We start from the raw sequence: 20,207 nt of genomic DNA, 5'->3' as shown, positions 1-20,207 counted from the left end.
GGTTGCTACTAGATCTCATGCACAGTGGCTGGGGGTGTCTCTAAACATCCTATAAATGCATAGAACTGCCCTCTACAACAAGGGATGATCCAGTACAGAATGTCAATTGTACCAAGGTTGAGAAACCCTGAAACCTTCTGACATCAGAAATACTAAATTCTACACATAGGCACTGTGTTGTCGTGGGAGTCACTAAGAAAAGTAAGTCACAGGCCCTGCCCATGAAGACAAAAGATCTAAACCCCTTAACTTTCAATATAAGAGCAACTATTAAAATATTTCCGTTAATAACAGAAGGTACACCATAAATCGGTGTGTCTGTGGTCGCTAAATAGATGGTTCCAGTGATAAGTGTTCTGAGCAGTTTACAGATTTTCGTAAATTGAAGAACAAAAGTCAGCCAAGGAAAACCTTAGGTATTTATTTGGGAAACAAGGCAAGATCTGAGGTGTCCTGAGACATGATAAGTTAGGACTTAGCTCCTCAAAGAACCAAGGGTCATGTGACAGATGGAAGAGCATGCACCAGAGCTTCTGAAGGAAAACAGTCCAAAGTTGTCCAGATAGCAGAGGGAACACTCCATGGCTTAGCCAGAAGAGCCAACGGGGCTGGTGAGTGCTCTAAGGCCAGACTATGGATACTTGCTAAGTGCCACTCACCATTACAAGCACTTTTACCCTTATTAAAATCCTATACGGTTTAGTATTATTGTTCCCATTTTTACAGATGAAGAAACCAAGGCAAAGAGAGATTCCAGCATTTCCTCTTTGGTAAATTCTGGTGACAGTGACTTGTTCATGAGGCCACAGATGCTTATTCATTAACATTTTCCCTCTCCAAGCAAAACATCAGGAAAACAGGAGGGAAATAGGTGGCTACAATTAGTAGATAGTTCTAGATTTTTTTGGTAACAAATACAACACAGATTCAGGGAATATATTACAAAGTAGGTTTTGAAATTATCTACTATTTATTATCATCTTATTAATTTTCATGGTGAAATAATTTATTTACTTATGACTATCCATTTTTGTTTGTTTGTTTTTTCAGAAGACAGCATCAAAACCAGACTGATTTCTAAAATTTTGGAAATAATGGCGATTCTGGGGACAGAACAGTAAACACCTTGTTGAGTGACAGTCACATCGTTGGGGCTTAAGTTAGCTGTTTCTGACAGTCTTCAGTGTTGGGGATGCCCTAACAATGCGTCTCCAAACCACAATGTGCAAAATAAAGAAGTGAAAAAACATGCATGAAACATTGTTTACATTTCTTCCTGAGGTGCTTAATTTCGTGCCTGTGCCTGTGCCGATACAGCACACCTGGACAGGAACGTCCCTCATCAAGTCACCTTTCAGTAATTAGTATTTCTTACTGACTTAGCAAACTCCGGCCACCAAAATCCAGGTTCCAACCACAGGTGGGATCTTCCTAGGTATTTACAGTGTAACAATACTCAGAAGCATCTTTAACTCAGGATTAATGAAGATAAAATAATTTGTTAAGAGTCACTGCAGATTTGTTCTGGAATGAAAATGATCGTTTATGAACTGGTCAGTATAAACATTATTACAAGCACAGTGTTTAATATATTATATTCCGTAGGCCTGCTGTTAATATTGGACTCAGGCTCATTTCAGAAAATGGTTACGTCCGATGTGTGTCTCCTGCTCCTGGTTCAGAACTTCCTTCATCTGATGCTTTCTTGGTGCGCACGCTGCTCAATTTCCATTGTATTGGCTGCTTTCTAGTTAGGAAAGCTGAGCGTTTACATTTGCTTATGGTTTTCATCAACCGGCCAATGCTAACATTTTAAGATTTGCTACCCCCTGTGGAAGGCAGTGCAGATACAAAGAAATGGCGGGTTTTTCTTGCATGTTTTCCTCTGTACCACTTGTCGGCGGCTTCGAAGGGCAGCATGTCTCTGACCACTCACATCTGCAAGTCGCGTGCTCTGTGCCACCGTGCAGGTTGAGTTTTGGAATGAAGTAGATACAACTCACCTTGAAAGAACATTTGGGAATAATGGAATTTGAAGGTAACTGGGAATAGGTGGTAGATCTGAGTAGGTGAATATTTTTAAAGACTGGTGGCAGAAAATAGAAACAGAGGTTGAACATCGAACTGAAAATGTGTTTACAATAGTTAAAAAAGACAATGGAAAAGTGAAAATCTCTTGCAAAATAATAAGAATAATAAATACTACAATGGAAAAACAAAGTCAAATACAATAAAAGGAAGTTTAGAGAAGAAATATAATCAATATAATCAATATTCTTCTTTAAAAACTATAATCATATGAATAATAACTAAAACAGCAATGACATATCAAACCTGTAAAGTGGTCCAATATTTGAAATATTCTCCTTGACTACTGAAGCTATTAAGAAATTAAGACTGTCGCCCTGGCTGGCTCAGCAGTTAGAGCGTCGGCCTGCTGTCCAGAGAGACCTGGGTTCGGTTCCCGCTAAGGGCATGTACCTTGGTTGCAGTTTGTCCCCGGCCCTGGTTGGTCGTGCAGGTGGCAGCCACTTGATGTGTCCCTTTCACGTCGATGTTTCTTTATCTCTCTCTCTCTCTCTCTCTCTCTCTCTCTTCCCTCTCTCGCCCTCCCACTCTATCTGAACAAAAAATAAAAAAATGTCCTCGGGTGAGGATAAAAAAAAAAGAAGAAATTGAGACTGCCATATACTACTGTTGGCAATAAAAATTGGAACATTCTTTTTCATAAGCATTTTGCATTATGTAATATTTCGAAAGCACCTTCTGTGACTTAGAAATTCAATTTGTAAACATTTCCTAAAGAAATAATTACTTAATTACATGAAGGTATACCTACAATGATGTCCTTTTCAACTCTACTTATAATTACAAAAACAATGAAATCAACCTAAATAATGGTGCTTTCATGCAACAAAATACTAAGCAGCCACTAAAATGAATCTGTTTATCTATTTTGTTACACAAAATATCCATATATACTGTTAAATTTTAAAATGTAGTCCACAAAACAATATTATAATACAATCTTATCTTAGAATAAAGGACATAGAAATGCGTCTTTTAAGTTACACAAGTATATGTGATGAGCACCAAAGTGTTAACAGTGTTTCCACCTGGATAATGAGATTTGGGTTAAGTTTTCTTTTCCTTTACCTGTGTTTTCAAATTTCCCTCTGTAATACTGGGTTACTTGTGTAATACTGGGTTAATATAAAAATCCAAATGAAGTCCTGAAAAAAAAATGGTAAGTCAGCTGAATTATTTGGAGAAGTAAATATTCATTCTTTTGACTAACTTCTAACTACTATAGCTTAAAAATTATAGTACCTCTTACTGATTTCAAAATACATATGTGGGCTGGCTGGTGTGGCTCCATGGTCGAACATCGACCCAGGCACCAAGAGGTCACCAGTTCGATTCCCAGTCAGGACACATGCCCAGGTTGTGGGCCTGATCCCCAGTGGGGGGCATGTAGGAGGCGGCCAATCGATGTTCTCTCTCATCGAAGTTTCTATCTCTCTCTCCTTCCCCCTTTCTTCTCTCTCTTAAATCAGTAAAGGGAAAAAATTTTTTTAAATGCATATGAGATTTTGATGGAGTTGGATACTTTCTAACATAAATACTATACTTGAGGGACTTCCAGTTTAAAATGATATCCAGTTAAGAGAACTTGATGAAATATTTTTAAATTTCCCACAAAATATTTACAAATAGCCTATTTTTTTAAAAAAGCAAAAACTTACTATGTTACCAAGAAAAAAATTGATCTTCAAGAATTTACTTACTTAGGAAATTAGCTTGAAAAATGAAATTAGTAGCCCTTCCTATTAAATCTGCCTGCAAATGTCCTTTGTTCCCCCAAAATTCAACCAAGTGCCATGGAAGGCAGCACAGAGCAGTGGCTACGAGTAAGTACCCCAGACTGAGGCAGCCCTCATAGGGTTAGACCAAGTGTTCTAACATTGACCTCCTGGGTTTATGGCAACTTGCTGGAACACTAGTGATGCCATTTTTTCAGAAAGAGAGGGGTGAAGGGAAAAGTCATAAAACCTTGAATGTTTTCTACATGCAGAAACAAAGGACAATCGTTGTTGTCCTGCTAATCAAAAGCTCAAAACCAAACATACATCCTTAAGGATCAGAGAGGAGGGTCCAGATATGAGTAGCCTTAGGAATTTAAAATTGGAGGAATAATGTAGATAATTATGAGGTGGCTTCCTTTTTGGCAGTTAATTTGGATACATTAATCATAATCAACTCTCTTTAATCAGAAATTGGGATTTCCTGAGGACTTTTCATTAATTGCAAACCAGAGCGGTAGGCAAATTATTCTTCACTATAGATCAGAGTACTCCTTTGTGGGTTATGTTCATATCCCACAGAATTAAGTTCAAATAGAATTTTTACTGAATTCTGCTATCGTATTACCACACATCTCCCATTAATTCATTATTGCTAATAGGACACATATGTGTCCTTAAAGTGGCATCCCATGGAATGCCTGAGCTAATGAGGAAAAGGGGACCCCCACAGGTACAGCGGGGAGCGGTGGGTGCACAGTTTAGGGGCTGATGTTTTATTCAGCACAGAAGCAGTTAAGCCAGCTGCAGGCTCTCCTCTCCTTTGCACGGGCTCCTAATGACATCGAATCAAGTTTTAATATTTTGCTGTTCTAATTTTACTTTTCTAATGAAATTGAAGAAGGATTGCGTGCAGTCTGTTGGATAAAACCGAAAGTGCCCACAGCTATATTTTCTAAACTAAACAGCAGCCCTGTTGGTTTAACTTCAGTACGTGGTCCAATAGTTTTATGTAGAGATTTTCTACGTCTTTTGTGGAAATTTGACCAAAAGCTTTGAAACACAAGTGAAATTACTTACCATAAATGGAAAGGTCCCTGACAGGAAAGCAAATGCAATAGTTGGAATGAATATGTTTGTGTTTGGTTATATATATATATAATGTGTGTGTGAGAGAGAGCACTTGATATTCACAAGCAGCAAGCCACGTCCTTTCTAATCAAGGTGGCTTCACTAGGACAGTGTTTCGGAATCGCTCTTCTCTGTCACTGTGAGCTTGAGAACTCGGTGTGAGGGGAAGGCTTGCGGAGAGAAGAGCAAATGGTGTGAGACTCAGTGACCAAAAGCTCTTTCAGACTCTGAAGCTGCGAAGCACGTATCTTGCCCTAGTTCTTTACCCTCTCCTGGCCTCTTGTTTCTTCAATTATAAGAATAACTAACGATAGTAATTACTAATGATGTTATTACTATTACACAAATCACAGCAGCTAACATGTCCTGGGCGCTTGCCCTGTGTCACCGAGTACGCTGTAAGATCTCATTTCATCACCACAAGGGCAGCATATGCAGGAAGACTTGCTGCCCCATTTTACTGACAATGACAGTGAGATACACAAAGGGTTGGAAATGTGCCCCCGTTCTCGTAGCTAGTAAAGGGCGGCGCCAGAATATTAACTAAGGTCTAAATTAGCAATAAAATATGTTTAAAAGTTCCCTCAGTTCTAAAAATCAGATTAAAATATGAACCACCTGCTGAATTATCAGGCTGCATAAAGGTAAAAGTGGCTTTTTTTTTTAAGCATAGTGAAGATTATATTTATAAAACAAAGATATTACCCGTAGTTCTAAAAGTTATTCTTTCTTGGAATAACTTTATAATGATATCTAATATAACTATTTACAAACTTTCTAAAAGCTACTATTTGAAAAAAGAAACTATTTGTAATTTTTATATAAAATACCAGGCCAGGTAATATTACTTCTTGTTAATTTTCGATTGACCGTTTTCCTTTTTTTTTTTAAGTCATATCCTTCTGAGTTGTTTTTGTTTGTTTGTTTGTTTGTGTTAGTTTCTGTTTTTCTGGGTGCAATTAAAATCCTTGACTGAAATGTGATTTCATTATTTGTAGAGGCAGAAACAATAAAACGGTCTTCATATGAATTTCAGTAGAACATGTACTCTCAAATGTATAGCCAGAGTAATAAAATTCAAGTCAATCCCAGTTATTATCAGCCTAGAAATCTCTTAGACTTGAAATCCATTTTGAAACCAATGCAAGGGTTTTAGTCTCTTGGTAAATCAGGACTAAACTTCCAGGGACATGGACTACCTACCTTCGTAGTTTTCTTCTGGACATGTTGGAGTTTATCCATCTGCCTTTGCTCACACTGAATTTTGGCTTGTAATATTTTCTCCTACTTGGTAAACTTGTACGTATCCCTTCTCTTATTCTTTGGGATGCAGCTTTGTGTCACCTCCTTCTAGAACATCTTCCTCATGCCCCATCAAAACCCACACGTATCCAGAAAAAATGGTGCCTTCTATGGAGATCTCTATTGCTGCTTCTACTGCCTTTAGTACAATTACCTGCTTATGTGTCTTTCTTCTCTGCAAGATAGCACATTACTTATTTCAAGCAGCTTTTGTATATAAAAAAAACAAAAAACAAAAAACACCACAAAATTGCAAAGGCATACAGCAATAAGCATGTTTCTATCAGATCTGGGGGTTGCTGGTAGTTTGCTGATCTAGACTGGCTCTACTGGCCAGTTCCGTGTCAAGCTGTGGGTCCAGCTCCTTGTTTAGGTCCATAGCTGCATGATATCTGAAGCCAGTTTCTAATCATGGGGATAGAGGAGAAATAAATAATTCAAGTCCCAGCACAAGCACATTTTGTGCTACTGCTTTCATCACATGTACTATCATCCTTTTAGCCAAAGCAAGTCATAATGGACAAACCCAACCTCAGGGGCAGGAAATACACTCTACCTCCCTGACCCCATGAAAAGGCTATGAATGCATGGAATCCATTCAAGGGAGTGAAAATTTGTCACCAATTTAGTCAAATACCATGGGATGAAAAATATTCCCCCTCCATTTTTATTTGTATACCCAGTGCCTGGAATTGTACGTAACCACTGTGAGTACTCGAGACATGCCTGAGGAATGAGTGTCTCTGATACTGCTGATGGTTCCCACACTCTCACCCTTCCTGTGAGGCATACTCCACATCACATCGAACCGCCAGAGAGTGGAGAGGATAACTAACTATTTACTTAAATATACTGAGACACGAGACATTCAATAGCTCCCAAACAAAAATACAAAGATATGGACTCTCATACAGTAAGCTGCTAGGTTATAATTTGGGCAAAGAAGCACATAGGAGTAGCCTTAGAAATGTAATTCATTCATTCAATCTAGTGGTCTCTCGGTATCTGCTTGGGAATTGGTTCTGGGACCCCTGCAGATACCAAAATCCACAGATGCTCAAGTACCTTATATAACATGACACAGTATTTGCATACAACTTATGCAAATCCTCTCTTATACTTTAAAACATCTCTAGATTATTTATAATACCCAATACAATGTAAATGATATATAAATAGCTGTTATGCTATATTGTTTAGGGAATAATGACAAGAAAAAAAGCTTTTCCATGTTCAGTATAGATGTCTATCATAGACCTAACTACATAGTACACATCACCAACAAGTTAACTCATTTTCTTTCAAATATTTTCAATCTGGTTGGTTGAATCTGTGGCTGCAGAACCCGCAGACAGAGAGGGTTGACTGTGTATTGTTTCCCCTCCTTTCTCAGTGTGACCATGTCACTCCCCCCAGGGACATATAGAGTCTATTTCCACTCCCCTTGAGTCTAGGATATCCTCATGGCTTGTTTGGTCATTAGAATATGATGGATGTGACCCTGTGCAATTATGTCTTAAAATATCTTAAAACATTTGCTGTTGTTCCTTCAGAATTCACCTTTTATAAAAAGAAACTCAGGCAAGACAACTCAAGGATGAAAGACTACATGAAAAAAAGACAAAACACATGGAAAATAACCAAGATTCCCTGCCAACATTCATCACCAAGGCCCCAGGCAAGTGACTGAGGCCATCTTGGACCCTCCGGCCCCGGTGGAACCACCCTGGCGACACCAGCCCCGGCCCACTGAGCTCTGCATGAATTCCTGACCCACAGAATCATGAGTAATAAATGAGTTGTTTTGAAGGAACTGTTAGGGTGGTTTGTAACACAGCAATAGATAACAAAACGAGTGCTCAAAGCTGCCCTTGAAAGAACAGAAAATTGGTGCTGCAAACTCTGAAATAGACCAGCTGGAATAATTTTACAAATAACTATCACAAAATTGCTTCTTCTGAAATAAAGTACATTTTGTATTAACATATAAAGAAAATAAGCACAGAAATTTTTAAACAAAAGGAAAGCAGACCTCCCACTATGTCTTGTCTAAACTTGAATGTATGAATATAAATATTGTTCAGTTTAACTTTGTTAAGAAAAATCAGCAAGCTGTCAGAGCATTTTAAACATTAATAAGTGTGATACAAATGATATACTTGAGTATATTACCATTTTAAATGTCTCCACATTCATCTAAATAATCTTTGTACCATAAAAAAAAAAATCTCCAGTTTCTATAAACACTTAAAAATTAAACACTTGAGCTCATGTAAAAATAGTAATCAGTAGGCAAATAAATTAGAAAATTTCTAGCAAAATTCAACTGGCTATTTTTTAAACATTTTTATTGACTTTGAGAGAGAGAGGAAGGGAGAGGGAGAAAGACAGAGAAGCAATGTGAGAGTGAAACATTGATTGGCTGCACGCCCCCTACTGGGGATCAAGCCTGCAACCCAGACATGTGCCCTGGCTGGGAATTGAACCAGCAACCTTCCGGTGCATGGGATGCCACCTAACCAACTGAGCCACACCAGCCAGGGTCAACTGGCTATTTTTGATAAAGGTTCACTGATAATATAAACTTAAACAGATCTTCTGAAAGGTAAGATTTCAAATCAAACAGAAGAGGCAATATTTTCTAGGAATACTTTTTCCCCCAACTTAGTGATATGGAAATGCACACATATGGATGCCAAACTTCTTGAAAGCTTGTGTAATTAATGTAAAAGTGAACACATTTCAAGTTTGAATTCAATTCCACCTGAATATACTACAAAGCAAGCATGTCACATTCAATATCGAGGGAAACGTGAGGCTTCTTAGGAAGTGTAAACATTTCTACTTTAGCAAGTCTTATCCGATTCATCATCATGAGTACCAAAAAAAAGGGGGGGCGGGGGGAATAGTTTGGAAAGATTCCAAGGATCATTAAAAGTGACAGAGAAAAACGCTATTAATTTTTCATTTTGACTATAGAATTAGCAACAGGAGAGCATTTTAATTAAGGTTACACTCGTTTCACATTATATTTTCTAATGCTTTATTGTTATGAGGAATATGTGCTCCCGGCAACATGTTAAAGAGAATCTCTCTGAATTGTGATCCTTCTTCCTGAGGGAAAAAGCCACCGTTCGTGATGACTGCAGACGGGCCAGTGGGGGCCATGGAGGAAAAAGGCATAACGAGGATCATTTCATGCTACATATTCATGTAAGAACGATTCTGCAATAGTCCTTACCTCCTTTTTACTGTGTCTGTTGTGACTTGGCTTCTCCCTTTTAGTACTATCTATAGTTCCAAGTTTTGCCCAGAAAGATTCTCTCATCTTTGGATATCATGTGCAATATTTCTTATCTGCTGCTTGTTTCCCAGCAAACCACAGTTGCAGCATGTTATTTGAATATGTGTCTCACTGCCGCCTGGAGTCATTATTTCAGAGTGCTGTTGTCCTGCAGCTCACCATTCAAGAAGCACATGACTATTTGGTCCAGATCCTTTGAGTATATGAATTGTACCATGATGAATTTTCATTCGAGACCCCGTCTTGTCACTGTTGCTGAGTTAATTAATAATTGGATGATCTTGAATATGTTGCTAATCCTCACCAGGCTTTAGATCTTTTATCTGCTGTCAACGTTGTCATTTTTGCTGTATCTGGTTCTCCCCACTTCCGAGCACCTGGTGGATCCTACGTCCTTGCCCCTGGTTTTACACAATGCAATATGAGTAGAAGAGTCATGCAATACTTTGGAGCAAAGACTTTAGGTGTATTGTGAAATTTGCCATATTTCCTTCCGAACTTGGCATCATGGCAATATACCGAAATGGACCCTCTGTCAGCCTGTATCTCTCACTGATCAATGAGCAGAGCCCCCAGTCAACAAGGATGAATATGTGGCATTTCTTATTTTAAGGCACTGAAAGTTGGGGGTTGTTTGTGATGCAGCATAATCTAGCCTTTGATGACTTACTCGATATGAGTACAGCTCTCACAATAACCGATTAGGAGACATGTTCACAGAAGCATCCCCTGAGCTGCTGTATTTAGGATAGAAGATGTGGAATGATGTTAACAAAGGCATTAATTCTGAGGAAAAAGAAAGAAGTCTGTCTGTGGCTTGGGCCCTGACCATGAAGATATCGTCCCTACCAAATGTTCCAAACACCTCTCCCAAGAGCGGTCAGCGAAGCTGCAGGACATACAATGACCACACTCAGCAGGGCAGAGAGAAAGGGGGTGCCATGTGAGCAGAGAGAGGAAATTCACTGTGATAATATGTAGAGCAGACAGCGAGAACTCTAGCAACCTTACAGGAAAAAAACATTCATCTCTCACAACTCACAACAGTGATAAAGGCTGTCCTTGGAGTAACATCGCTAGTAGACACTGAGAATTGGAGTCTAGATACACAAATGTGGCACCAGCTCAGAAGAGAGTGAAGTAAGACCACCTCCGCAGGCAGAAGTGGATCAAGAGAACAAAAAGAACAGCTATTCAAACCAGACCAGGATCAAAGTTTAGAAAACGGTTTTCATGTCTTTTAATAAAACAAATTAGAAATTTTATCAGAATCCTAATGTACATTAACTATAGTTATTGTTTACAATTAGAGTTCATTCTATTACACAACATAAGATTTCTTTGCCATCTTTAAAAAGTCATAAATTAGCCCATCCAGTGTGGCTCAGTGGTTGAGCGTCAACCCATGCACCAAGAGGTCGCCAGTTCAATTCCTGGTCAGGGCAGATGCCCAGGTTGTGTGTCCGATCCCCAGTGGGAGGCATGTAGGAGGTGGTCAATCGATGTTCTCTCTCACCAATGTTTCTATCTCTCCCTCTCCCTCTCCCTTCCTCTCTCTATAAAATCAATAAAGAAAAAAAAATTAAAAAAGAAAAGAGAATACCTTGAAGCATTCAGAGGTGTATTTTTTTAAAAAGTCATAAATTAAAGAAACACTATAGTTTCTAAAAACATTATTAGCCTGGCTGATGTGGCTTGGTGGTTGAGCATTGACCCATGTCCCAAGAGGTCACCGGTTTGATTCCCGGTCAGGACACATGCCCAGTTTGTGGGCCCAATCCCCAGTGTGGGGCATGCAGGAGGAGGCCAATTGATGTTCTCTCTCATTGATGTTTCTCTCTCTCTCCCTCTCCCTTCCTCTCTCTCTAAAGTCAATAAAGGGGAAAAAAAAATTTTTTTTTTTGGTATGTGCCCCTAGCAGGAACCGAACCCAGGACTCTCTAGCCTGCAGGCCGACGCTCAACTGCTGAGCCAAACTGGTCAGGGCAAAAAAAAATTTTTTTTAATAAATAAAAACATTATTATATACTTACCTTGAATAGGATATATATATATACTTTCCAATGGTTAAGTCAAGGTTATGGTACCCAGAGTAAGCAAACAGAAAAACAGCACCAGGTACATAGTATTGCTCAACTTGTTTCTGCCTGCATGGTATATTTCACATAATAGATGACCTTTCATGTACTTGTCAAATTTAAAGTAGGATGAATCTAGATTTTACTAATGAACTATTCCTGAAGCTAAACATATTGAGAGTCTTATCTCACAAATATATAGATATTTACAACTGCTTTACTTTGGTCTATTGTCTAATGCCATGTTGGTTACTATATTGTCTTCTAGCTTCAAAGCTCTGTATTCAGGTTTGCAATTATAAAAAGCAGTGGTATATTATAATACAGAATTGATTCAGTGAACTTAAGAAATAAATTTGGAATTCTGTTATCTGGGATTTTAAAAACCAAGGACTACCAGTACTTGTCTAGAAAATGGTTATTATTCCTTTTTATACATAATCATTGCTACCCCTTGCTAAGTTTACATTCAAATGACTAGAAAATGGCAAGGCTGAAATTTTAAAATTTTTTTGTTTTTTTCTTTCTTTTTTTTTTTTTTTTAAATCCTCACCTGAGGATATTTTTCCATTTTTTGTTCAGATAGAGCGGGAGGGAGAGAGAGGAAGGGAGAGAGAGAGAGAAACATCGACGTGAAGGGACACATCGAGTGGCTGCCACCCGCACGACCAACCAGGGCCGGGGACAAACTGCAACCGAAGTACGTGCCCTTAGCGGGAACCGAACCCGGGTCTCTCCGGGCCGCAGGCCGACGCTCTAACCGCTGAGCCAAACCGGCCAGGGCTGAAATTTTAAAATTTTTTAACAACAAAATCTATATATATTCTGTGTACCACACAGCCTCTATTTAATTGAGCAAGGGTAATTAAAAGATTGTCTTGTAACTGTATAATGATTGTCTTCATATTTCTTCTCTTATTCTTAGCCGAGCCTGCTTGCAGACTGTGTCCTCAGTTTTTCCTCACAGCCTTGAATTCTTGGTTTAGTCAACAACGAGTTTTTTAAATATCATTTTTAGCCCAGACATTTGTTTAACCTTTGGAAACAAAAATGGTCCCTAGTCACAATGATTTTAGAATGTAGTGGGGAAAAAAAATCACTACCTGGTAAAGCTAAAATACAGGCTCTCCCCATTATTTTCTGAATGTGTGTGACTATTAGGAGCATCTGCTTATGTCTTCATAAAACCATAAGACCAATGGAGTCTTTGAGGGTTGGGAGACAAGATGGGGAAATTCATCAATACTGGTTTAATTTCTAGGATTCCAGGACTTTCTTAAACCATAGAAAATGTGTGATAGAGAGGGTACAGTGGAGGGTAGGATATGAAGTTGCACTTGTAGCTGAAACTCTTGAGTTTTTTTACTCCTAGTAGGTAATTGAATATTAACGCCTTTTCTATTTTTAAGGGAAAAGCATTGTGAGCTTTTCTGTGTAGCTTTCCACAGCGAAACAGAAAATTGTAGAGATACGTTTTGTGTGTCTAAATAAATCAGGAGAAAAAAATAACTTTTAAACAGAATTAATATGTCATCTGCAGGGAGAATGACTAATAAATTTTACAGCTCAATGAAACATGGACTGCATTATTTTTATATGAATGCATTGCCTATGATTTTCTCTCAAGGTTCTCAGAACACATTTTCAATATTCTCTGAGGTCTTTTTAGTTTTCTTGAAATTTAAAATTATGCAGACACTCTGGATAACAATTAAGAAATTCCTCAAAAAGCTAAACAGAAAGTTACCATTTGACCCAGCAATTCCACTCTGAAGTATATAACCAAGAGAATTAAAAACACATGTCTATTTAAAAAAAAAAAAAACCCATACAGAAATATTATAGCAACATCATTCATAATAGCCAGAAAGTGCAAACAATCCAAAAACAATTCAAATGTCTATCAATTAATGAATAGATAAATAAAATATGTCATATCAACACAATGGAAAATTAGCGACTAAAAGGAATGAAATATCAACACATCCTACGACATGGATGACCTTGAACACTTCACGCTAAGTGAAAGAAGCCAGACAGGAAAAGCCATGCATTGTACAATTTCATTTACATAAAATGTACAGCATATGCACAGAAGGAGAACAGTGGTTGCCAGGGGCTGTGACTAGGGGAGAATGGAGAGAACGACTGATGGGCATGGGCTTTCTCTCTGGGGTGATCAAACTATTCTGAAAGTAGATAGTGCTGAAGGTTGCACAAATCTGTGAATATACACTTTAAGAGGATGTGTTTTATATGTGAATTATATCTAAATAAAATATTATAACATGTTTTAATAAATAAATAGAATACAGCTAGATGCCCCCAAAATAAGTGCCCAAATCATGAGCTAAAAGGCAAAGAAACTGGGAAATACACTATTCTTATTCTAAGCCCAGCCCACCTGAGCAACCATTTTACTATGCTGTAGCCATGTGTAAGCAGTAAGTTGGAAATGATCACCAATGAAATGTACTCAATCCCTAAACTTTCTCAATTCATTGATTTAGTGCAGGAAGATTATATAGGTTTATACCTTATTAATGCAGAACAAATCGGATATAGAGAAAACAGACCCCAGTGACTTAAACGTGAAATCAGAATTAAAAGCCAACTCTGAACTCCCAGTGTGAGGATCGTGACTCCAAAGCACATAGGCAAGTAGTTCTCAGCTTAAAAAAACGCATTTTTCCCTCCAATATGTAGGATTGCCTATTATTGACCCATTTCCTCTCTCTACCTTAATCACCAATACCCTACTTTTCAACAGTCTGCATATTATCAGCCTTAGCAAACAAAGTCTCCCATCATCAAACACAATATAAAGACAATTTGCTTCATAAAAGTATCTCTATGATCCCAAAAGAACTGATTATGTTCAATACCAGGTCGGTCAACAAGTCAAGCAATATAAATTGAGTCATCCAATCAGTGTTTTTCAAATGCTAAATCTGGAAGGCACAGATTTCTAAAATCTGACAGGAAAAAAAACAGAGATAAGAAAGATAGAGGTAAGTGGGGGGAATATTCAAATGTTCACAGGCCTTTGTCAGATATTTATTACAGATGTATTACACTCAGCATACTGAGGAAGCACAGGTGTTTCTGTCCTTAGAACAAAGCAAACCTAGAAACACCAGTTTTCAGAGCTTGAAGAGACCTTAGAATTCATGTAGACCAACCTCCCTATTTTCTGGGCTAGCACACTGCAGTGTTAAGAAGAAAACAGATATGGTTCACTCACAGCCAGCCGCAGACGTGGGACTTCAGTGTGGGTTTCTTGACTCCTGAACCAAACATCCTTTGGCGGTTCTAGTTCCACCTCTTCAGAGCAACTGATTGGGAAAGAGCAAACTGATTGGGAAAGTTGTCCCACCTTTTCTAATGAAAGTATAAAGTCCATCTGAGGAAGTTTATTTTACTTATTTTTTTTCCTTTTTATTGAATGTATTGGGGTAACACTGGTGAACAAAATTATACAGATTTTAGGCGTACAATTCTACAACACATCATCTGTACACTGCATTGTGTGTTCACCACCCCAAGTCAGGTCTCTGTCCATCACCATTTTTCCCCCCTGAGCCCGCCTCCATCTCCCCTCGCCCCCTCCCCCAGGTAATCACCACACTGCTCTTTGTGTCCATAGTTCTTTTTTGCTCAATCCTCCCACCCCGCTACAGGACCCAGCTTCCTTCCACCATCTGTCAGCCTCCTTTCTATCCATGAGTCTGTCTCTATGCTGCTCATTAGTTCATTGTGTTCATTAGATTCCACATAAGAGCGAAATCATATGGTACTTGTTTTTCTCTGACTGGTTTATTTCACTTAGCATAATACTCTCTAGGTCTATCCATGCTGTCACAAAGGGTAAGATTTCCTTCTTCTTTTTTTTATCCTTACCTGGGGATATGTTTATTGATTTTAGAGAGAGAAGGAGACAGAGAGAAAAACATTGATGTGAGAGAGAAACATCGATCAGTTGCCTCTCACACAAGCCCCAACTGGGGATCAAACCCGCAACCTAGATATGTGCCCTGATCTAGAATCAAAGCTGCAACCTTTTGGTGTACAGCACAAGGCTCCAGCCAACTGAGGTACCTGGTCAGGGCAATTTCCTTCTTTTTTACAGCCGAGCAGTATTCCCTTGTATAAATGTACCACAGCTTTTTTCATTCTCTCATCTACTGATGGGCTTCTTCCAAATCCTAGCTATTGTAAATAACACTGCAATGAATATAGGGGTGCACATATTCTTTCAAATTAGTGTTTCAGGTTTCTTTGGATAAATTCCCAGAAGTGGAATCACTGGGTCATAATGCAGTTCCATTTTTTATTTTTTAGGTAACCACATGAGGAAGTTTAAATTACTTCTCCTGACCCCCTAAATTGCTCAGACAATCTCAGTACAATGAAATCTATTTTTCACATAGTCTCAGATCATCCCCTTGATTTGATACTATGAAGGTAGATTAACTGTGTCAAAGACATGTCTCATTACAAGACAGCAAGGGCCACTGAGTGATGTCCTTTATTAGATACCAAGAATTCAGCCATTATAGATGACTCGGGAAAATACAGTTTTCTCACCATTACGCCCTCCTTTTCTCTTCTGTTCCTCTTTGTTGCTTTTAAATTCCTTTCCATTTCCCCCTTGCCCTATTTCTACCTCTGTGCTCAAAAAGTCCAAAACTCTAGCAGAAAGGGTAGGACCAAGTCAGAGGATTGAAGGCTGAATATTTTGTTCCCTTTGCTCGCCACCAAGATCCCCACTATTGTCCCCACCCATAATACATTGACAAGTGTCACTCACTGCCTGCTTTCCATTGGTTCCATCCCATTTTCTGTAGGCTCTCAGCACATTGTCTACAGATCCAGTCCCCTCACAGATCCTTCATGAAATGAAGACCCAGCAATGGGGGGATTGGCATTCTGATCATCTTGTGAGTAGTAGTTTGTTCTTTTATTTTAAACAAACTACATTTGAACCGCAATGTATTTTGTTTATCATGTCAAGTTCTTATGAAAGTATTTGAATTGAATTTCATCCAAAACCTATAACTCGCCATGGAATGCATAACTTTGCTGTCATCTGGCTGCAAATTTCAACACTTAGTTGCCAGGAAACACAGGTATGACTATACAAGAGCCCCCCACTAGGTTTCCGGCTTTCAGTGTCGAAGTTCTCAGCATCTAGTGTTTACCAAGCAGATTTTGTTGCCCTTCATTTCTGCTCAAATTCACTTAAAAATTGCCCTTTGAAAGCTCCATAGGCTAATTTATTTATTTTCATTGTTGTTAATTGCTTGAAATCTTTTGTATTAAATGTCATAAACTGTCCTGGACTAAAGATTTTCATAGCAAAAATAAATGTAGACAGATTTGCAATTCCTTTACAATGGTCACCGTTGTAGATATTAACAGTGATATGTTTATTATTACTTAATTTTACATAAAATCACTCCTTCCCTTCATGTTTAATTACCTCACAAGCCTTTGCATCAGGGAGATGAGTCATTATGAAGAAAAAAACAGATACTTTTTAAATCAAAGAACTACTAAAATTAAAATAACTCCAAAATTCAGCATTTTCTGGGTTAATGTAGTGCACTGCTTCAGTATCTGCAATTTAAATAAGTCCTCTGAAAAATTGGCTTCCATAACCAGTGACGTGCGCTGAACTGAACAGATCTCCAAAATACCCTAACAGATTTCTTTCATTGTAGAATTGTTTCCATCTGGTGCTTAGCTATTAAACCTGGAATATGTAAAGGCTCTCCCCTCTTACCCTGTTTGACTTCCAAATGCTGGCAAATAATTTGCATTGTCAATGAATTGAGGATTAAATTTTTGAATTTAGCTGCATAGTTGTAAGCAGCACAATTTAAAGTGATAGATCTTGAAAGCACATTTTCCTATCTCTTATTTTCGAGAAATGAAGACTTGAAATGTTTGTGTTTTGTAAAATATTCGAATTCAAGCCTGTTTGCTTGAAAAGAATAAAACTTTCCTCAATTTTCTCCCAGGTTCGGGATGTTGGAACACGAATTTATGAAGAGTAGTATGGGCCAGTTTTTGTGAGTACGTATATATTTATAACAGAGTGAGAGTACCTAACACCACATGGATATATATTTAGATGTATACGTGTAGATGTTTCCAAGATCCTAGGTCACTGACAGTGATTTCTTCCTGAGAATTTTAAGCATCCTCAATTTCACCATAACAGAAAATGTCTGACTTTTAAGACTGGCAACATTTTTCATAGCATGTTAATTGGAAAGCACAGCGTTACTTCTAAGAAACATAATTGCTTCCAGAAATGTTTAAACCACCAGGGGAATGTTTATATGAAGTGAGCAATAGTCACAGAAGTGAATAAACCAATTCTATGCACACTACAGTGTACAAGGAGCACACACATGGAGACCTCGAGAAACATGTGCAGGACACAATCATTATGTTCGATCTCTTTCTTCTTGTCATGAGTCTTGCGACTCCTACCCAACCCTCTGTAACCTCGCAGTGGCCAGCACATGCCTTTCCGAGCAAATAGTCATCCAGTTCTCTTCTAATCGTCACATTCCATGCCTGTCCTCCCCACACCACACTTCTTTTTCATGTTCCATCACACTTCTTTCACAGGGTCATTCATTGAATGGCTTCCTTTGATCTCTTTCTCTTAAATTTGATCTGCCTTGATATTCTGAAATATTTTCTGATGCTCTAAAGTAGAACTATGCATTGCTGCATTTCATATTCATTTCATGGCTAGTTAAAAAATTGCCGTGAGTTCCTACACAGCACATGAAATTGTTTATCATCTCTGTTCACTGTACTCACATTTAACTTATTAAAAAACGTTTTAAGAGACTCACAGGACAGGATCTTACACAACTTTGGGAAGGACAGTTATGAATGTTCTGCTGATAAGCATATAATCACTTAATTGATTCTAATAAATATTTGAGGTCATCTTTTAAAGGATCTTAATTCAGCAAGACCTCAACAGAACCCAGCATCTTGACCCAAAAACCTCCAAATGAAAAGACTTATTAAAATAAGTGAGAATTTTCCAACATGCTTCCAAGATGTCATGGAATGAATTTCTATAGTTCCCTGCCATGCAAAATATTACAGTACAAATTTAGAGCTAATATTGGAACTAGACGAACCTTCTAGGACAGATGTTCTCAAAATATTGTGTTTGCTTTAAACTAAAATCTGAGAAAGACCCAAAACACCCATTATAGTTGGCAATGTATAAGTATTACAGAAAAAAAAAATCACAATATGTATTTCTGGCTAAAAGCAGCAAACGCAAAAAATTCCATGCTCAGAAGTGACCGATATAATTGTTTTGCGTCTTTTCATCCATTCAGAGGGCAAAAAGCATGAATTTAATTTTATTTGCTGAAAAGTTGCATTTTCTTTTGTCCCCTTTTACTTCCTTCTCCCCATCTGCCCTCCACCCTACCATCTCCCCCTTTTAGTTTTCTCCATCTGTATTACAGCGCCGCAGATTCAGAGAAGGGGTGGAGTCGCATCTTTTGGGTGGTCTTTGCAAAGCTTTAGTTTTTGGCTAACCTCTCCTTAGACTGGAAAGTAGCCAAGTAGTTCCCATATTTGCGAGGGTCACCCTGAAAAGCTGTATATGCACATCGGGGTACCTGTCACTATAGGCTCTGATTTAACAAGCCAAACTGAACAATAACAGCGCCTTATCAGCCAAAGCACAAACTATTTGTCCCAAACTTAAAACATATCCTTGTGTGAGTTAAGTTATGGTTCTTCTTTGGTTTCAGTGTTCGTGTATTTCAGTTTATTGTCTGACATCCCCCTGGTTGCGCCAGGGGACTCATGGCAGGGCCTCAACCAGTAGCTCCACCCCCACGTTTATCTTTTCATTTGTTCTGATCCTTTACTCTTTCTTATACTCCAAAGTTTCATGAATAAGTGCTCAAAAAGAACGTATTTGTTTTTTGTATCTAGGTATAGTTTCAGAAACCATACATAAAATCTCCCTTGCAGCATCTCCTATTAATTATAAAATGATATTAGACTGAGATTTGTTTTGAAAAGTCAGTTGCATTTTTTTTTAATTAAAAGGAGAAGTAAAATATCTTTTTTTTTCCTTAGATCAGACACAGAAATAATGTAGGAGTCATTTCTCCAAATAATGAATTCACAAAGGAGATTTAAGTTCCCTGAATTAGGGTACAGATTAGAGAAAAAAGCATCTGTATAGTGAGCATACATTATCATGAAATTTGGAAGGGCTTATCTTTTTGGTACCTGGAAACACAGTAAAAATATCCACAAAGGTTAAAAAAACAAACAAAAAGCCCATAATTTAAACAAAAATAGTAAAACTGATGCCAGACGGCAAAGGAGCAAATTCGTCCAGGTGCATTGGTGCACGTTTGGACTTTCCAAATGAAACCTTGCATCAAAGGACGGTTTGAGCACTTTCCTACAAGATCCATCAAAACTAAACCACAATTGATACAACTTTTAAGAGTTACACATTTCCACTGGTCTAATCTCTCTAGCTCTTAAGGGCAATCTTATTTCATTTGAAGTTGAGTCAGA

This window comes from Molossus molossus, unplaced genomic scaffold (assembly GCF_014108415.1).
Source record: "Molossus molossus isolate mMolMol1 unplaced genomic scaffold, mMolMol1.p scaffold_m16_p_5, whole genome shotgun sequence".
Taxonomy (NCBI): domain Eukaryota; kingdom Metazoa; phylum Chordata; class Mammalia; order Chiroptera; family Molossidae; genus Molossus; species Molossus molossus.
The sequence above is the reverse complement of the archived record's forward strand: the minus strand, read 5'-3'. Positions refer to the sequence as shown.